Source organism: Colobus angolensis, unplaced genomic scaffold, assembly GCF_000951035.1.
Source record: "Colobus angolensis palliatus isolate OR3802 unplaced genomic scaffold, Cang.pa_1.0 Scaffold269, whole genome shotgun sequence".
Taxonomy (NCBI): Eukaryota; Metazoa; Chordata; class Mammalia; order Primates; family Cercopithecidae; genus Colobus; species Colobus angolensis.
Window position 1 is genome coordinate 236473 of NW_012115921.1, and position 5447 is coordinate 241919.

At 53.1% G+C, this 5447-nt stretch overlaps 1 protein-coding gene across 2 annotated transcripts in view; it reads right to left on the minus strand.

Annotated features, from left to right (window-relative positions):
* ST5 (suppression of tumorigenicity 5) overlaps positions 1-5447 on the minus strand; it is a 123273-nt gene that overhangs the window by 24853 nt on the left and 92973 nt on the right. The gene's annotated exons all lie outside the window — the stretch shown is intronic.

Consider the following 5447-nt stretch of genomic DNA (forward strand, 5'->3'; position numbering starts at 1 on the left):
CCTCTGCTTTATAAATTCAGGGATTGCACAAGACTGGCTCAGCCACCCCTGCCTGTGCCCAGCCAGAGGACAAAGCCAGCACCAAGAGTCTTTCCTTGGCTCCTTTCCCTCTGCTGCAAACACCCCAAAAAACACAGTTCAAGGTAAGGAAGGGTTTTCAGGTCACATGGCTGTCCCTTCACCCAAGGCTCAGGGGATCTCCCTGGGGACCTACTTTGGAGGGTGGGCATGGAGGAACTCACAGAACTGTCGCGAGCAGAGCTTCACCAGGCCCCCCCCTCACCTACAGTGCCATTCAACAAGTCTTTTAGGGCAGGGTTTTGTGGTGTTCACCGAGGCAACCTTGAAACGGAACAGTGATTAGCAAGAAGGAAGTGTTCGGTAATGATCTGTTCAATGACTCTCCTACTGTAGTGTGTCTATTCCCTCTACCGCTGATCTCAGCAAAAAGAGAACCATCAACACTCCCCTTTTGGAATAAACTCTCCTGCTGTGACACAGGGGAGGTGTGAAAGGCTTGGAAGGAGTCTGGGCCAAAGGATGGGGGTGAGGGGAGTTCTTGCTTCTCAGGACTAGTTCTAAAATCTGTGGCAGCGGGCACTGTATTGGCATTACCAGAAAATCTCAGAGAAGTCCAAAACACAATCCCTGCCCTTCAAGATGTTGAGTGGCACTCCTTTCCACAAGATGTATCTCCTGCCCCGACCCCTACAACATACACCTTTTCTAAAATACAGTAACAATATGGGCCGGGTCAGTCCCAGCTCGATCCTGGTGGCAGAATCTGTGGGGTGAACAGGTCCCTGGGGAACTCAGAACACAGCCCTCTCTGTACCCCTTTCCCCATCTTCCTGCTGCAGAGCAGGACTCACTCCAGCACTTCTGCTCAGCAGCAGGATTGAGCCTGGGTGACCACCGAGTCCCACACTTGTCCTACAGATGTCTGAATGTGCCTTACGCCCCAGAGGAACTCAGACCCCACTCCTCAGGAAGCAGGCAGAAGAAGGAGCTGGAGGACGAGAAACAAAGGCTGCCAAGAGTGACGCTTTCCTAGAGAGGGCACAGGAGAAGAGCCAACCCCTATATGCTTGCAGATCCCTCCTTTTCCAAAGTGGAGCTCCCTCCACATTGAGGCATCAACTTATGCAGAATCACAACGAATTTAGGAAATGCTCTTTCAGAGTCAGGGGGCAGGTGTGAAGAAGGGATTTCAGTGACAGCTAAATAGACTGCAGTAGGAGTAATATAAATCTCTGTAAACTTATGAGTCAAAGATGGGTCACTGGGATTTGGGAATGGATTAAGTGATTCCCAACTCCAAGCAGAGTCCCCAGCAATGGAGCAGACCTTTTCCTGTAACACAGTCATACTATTAAAATGACTTGTCTCCATTCCAGAGCCCTGACTAAGCAGCCCTGTCCCAAGAAGCCAAATAGCAAACCCAGCACCCCCTGCATGTTTTCTCCAGCCTACCCCACCGGGGGGCACTTAGGGAGGCGTTGGGGATGGATTCTCTACTTCTTGGTCCTTCCGCAACATATGTCCTGCAGAAGTGAGGGGGTGGGGGGACTAAGAAGGGAAAATGCCAGGACACAGTCTTCCTGATCCCCTAAAACAGGACCAGAGCATCACTGTCCACATCAGGGCAGGGAGAACATTGATGCCAAGCTCATCAAATCCTTGGGCTGCATGATCAGCCAGGGCCTTTATTATCATCCCCAACCTATAGTAAGCCTTGTCCCAATCCCAGGGGTTTCTCCAAGCCACTGACATTTGGGGTTGAGTAATTCTTGTTGTGGTAGACTGCCCTGTCCATTTTTAGGATGTTTGGTGGCAACCTTGGCTTCTGTCCACCAGGAGACATTAGCATCTCCTTAGCTGTAACAGCCCAAAATGTCTCCAGACACTGCCAGATGCTCTCTGGGGCGGACAGAGGGAAGAAAGGAGGGAGAGGAAGGGAGTCAGGAAGGGAGGGAGGAAAGAGTGAAGCTGCCCCCCACTGAGAACCACTGCTTTAGATAGAGCTTTCTAAACTTCCAGTGGCTTCTGAGTGTGTGACGTGAGTCCCAAGACTAGCCCTCTTTTTTTCCATCCTTTCTTCCTTCACCTCACTCTCTCCTTCCTTCCTTCTTTTCACTACAGTAAGAGCTTTGAATATTGATACAAAATCCAAAGCTCCAAGAAAAAGGTGTAGGATACTGAGGCCCAGGGAAGTAATAGATGTACAAGCCTGGTGCACATCACTGACAACCCAGGGGAAAACAGCCAGCAACAGCAGGTTCTCAAGATAGGTCCTGTCTCTGGAAACTCGATTTCAGGAAGACCTGCTCCTGCCCAGCCCCTTGTGCCAGCCCCTCTTCTCCAGCAATGTTTAACATCCTCTCTGATGTAACAAAGCCACTAATCAGTTCTCCAGCAAATAGATGGCTGGCCCCAGCCCACACGCTGCCTCCCCAGCCTCAGCTTGGTCCCTTCACCACCCTAACTCATCTGCCACTCCCAGCTTCCTGGACCATTCCTGACTGCCCTGGAAGAGCTGTCTCAAATAGATTCTCCCAGTCATCTCTCCAGGTGGACAGGGGGCCAGGGGATGGAGACGCACAGAGACAAGTGGACCCTGAGTCCTGGACCACTAAACTGAACCAGCTAAGAGCAAATAAATCTCAAAGCAATGGCTCAGAGTTGGAGGAGATGGTGGGCTGGGAAATGGTGTGCAGCACGTCCTACAGAGGACAGAGCTAAAGGAGCTAGGGCTGAATGGGAGATTCAGCAGGGGCATGAATGGGAGACAGGGAGCCTGGCAGATTGCAAATTTCTACCTGCATTCCTGCCCACACAGCTTTCTTGGGACAGTCCACACAACCCTTGGAGAGGGATGAAGAGGTGGCCCCTCTTCCCTGAAGGCCTGGCCCTCAGCAGCCTCAGCTCATCAAGCCCAGCTGGAGAAGCCAAAAGTCTCAACCTTTCCCAGCTTGGATGACGAAATAAGGGACAAAGGCATCACCAAGAATTTCTGCTTTGCACTATTCTAAAAGGGGTTTGTCAGAGCCCAAAAGTGTCACACTAATCCTCTTAAAGGAAGAATCCAGCCCCTCTGGGCCCTGCTCCCATTCCTCCCCACAACCTCCCACTCCTCCCCACAACCCTTCACTCCTCCCCATAACTCCTTTGGTCTTAACCACACATACAGCACTCCCCCACCCCAACCTAACTGGTAAAACCAGTTAGGAAAGGGGTGTGTGTATGCGCATAGGCACTGAGAATTTCTCCAAACACAGTCCTAAGCTTCCTGGACCACACCCATCACTAGGGTCCTGGGTCTGCAACTTCCCTCCCCAACCTCCTCTGGTTCCAACCAGGTGTTTCTCCTGGTTCTCAGCCTTTTTCCCTCTCTCACACAGGACAGAAAGGGCCAGGCTAAGAGCCCAACTCCCCAGCAACAGATCAGATTGGGGCCTCTAAGGGGCCGGCTGTTGCCCACCCTCCAAGACTTGACACCATTTCTCGACAGCCCCGGCACCTTCCCTGGGCTGCACCTCTTGGCTGTTTTGTTTCCCACTGCAACCTCCATCCCAGTGGGTGTTCTCTGCTCCTTACTGTTTCCCAGCCTGGGGGCAAATAAGGGAAGCAACCAGAGACAGTGGAGGCTCAAAAGGCTTTTGCATGCAGTCCAGGCTGACTGGCCGGGTCCCCAGCTTACATCCCACTGAAGTTCTTGGAAATGCTCCCTCAGCCCAGGCTAGCTGATGGGAGTGGGAATCTGCAGGAATGCAGCTCAGGCGCCGAGGCCACTCCACATAACTCCTTAACAAGATGCTTCCTTGGGTGCATTTTAAGTGTCAGGCTCAGAATGCAAACATAAGGCCTTGTAGAATAGCAGCATCTTCCAGGGGCAGATGTCAGATGGGACAGGTGAGAAATAGCAGCCCCAGGAAGCAGCAAGGCAGTAACTTTCTTTCCAAACTCCTTTTCTGCAAGTTAGCAGGGTAAACCTCAGTATTTTGGGAGTACCCCACCCCAGCTCCTCAGGCATCATGCCTAGTGTAGGCAGGAGGCCAGCAAACCCCCCACCACCCCCATTCGAGTCCACTGCTCACAGAGAGACACGTTTGTCTTGGGGCCAACTGGCCCTCCACCTCTGACAGACAGGACTCCAGTTCAATCACCAGGACCCAAGATGGAGATGAGCACTAGGCTCTCTGCCTCCCAACAGCTCCATCCCTGCGTGCCTGCAGGAGCCTGATCCAGCAGGGTCAGAGTCATCCTTCACCCCACAGAGCACAGGCTGGGCCCAGACCAGACAGACGGCTCCCAGGAAGTCCAAGCCACTGATCAGTCCGAGGCAAGACGGGAAACTGCCATTCTGAGTTCAGCAATAAGACACCTCCTGAAGCCTTGTGGGGAGCTCCAAACTCTCAGGCCTGTCCCCAGGGAATGAAAAAGAAACCCACCAGAATCTAACAGAAAGGGACTATTTTCCTCTGTATTTCCCTCTGGCCTCCCTAGTCAGGTCCCAGAAATTCAGATTGGGCTGCTGTGGGGACACAAAAAAGGAAAACATGCACAGGGCACTGTCCTAACTGCAGACTCCGGAAACCACCCCACCACCCCACCAGGCCAAAGCAAAACCTAAACATCCGATGTAGTGTATTCCCAAACTGGTGCTTGGGTCGCTCCCCTCCCTTTCTCCCGCATCCTCTCCCTCTCTTCTTTCCTTGTCCTTTAAGTGTTCCAAAGACCCAGAAGCCAGGTGAGCAGCTACCTCTACCTTTTGCCCATACAGCGCTGACCCCTAGCTGTACTAAGCCACCCAAGAAGCAGCCAAGCTGCTCCCATATTTTTTTAACTCCTCATGCAACACCCAGAGTGGAAGAGAGTCCTCCCTAATGAGTGGGGAGGCGCTCTGTTGCCCCACCCACTCCCTACCTCCTGTTGCAGGGAACATTCTCATTCACTCTAGTTTGGCAGAAACTGTAAACTGTCAGTTTGCTGCCCAGGACACTGGGAGCACCCAGTGTAGCTGCTGCTGTGGGCAGAGAGGACTGTGGTTTTCTGATGTCCCTTGACTATGCTGGGTGCTGGCAATCCTGTGGTCCTGCCGTTCTCTATTCTCTGAGAAGGATTTCCTGTGGGATATGTGTTTGGACGAACGGAGGCAGGATGGCGCACTTCCGGGTTCTTCTTCACCACCAGCTCTTCCCGCGCGCACGAAATTGCAGCCAGCGCCCAGGGAGGGTGCAGACCAACCGGGCATGTGCCAGGTGACGTCAATCCAAAGAGACCAAGATTTACCTGGTCGCACCTGCGGAACACCCCCTGACACGCCCGTGCCCCGCCTATTGCCCTCCCACTCCTAGAAAAGCCGCTCTCCGCCAGTGAGCCACGCGGCCTTCTCACAGCCCCACTCCTGTCGGGATGTCAGGACTGTGGGAACTCCGTCCGAGAGC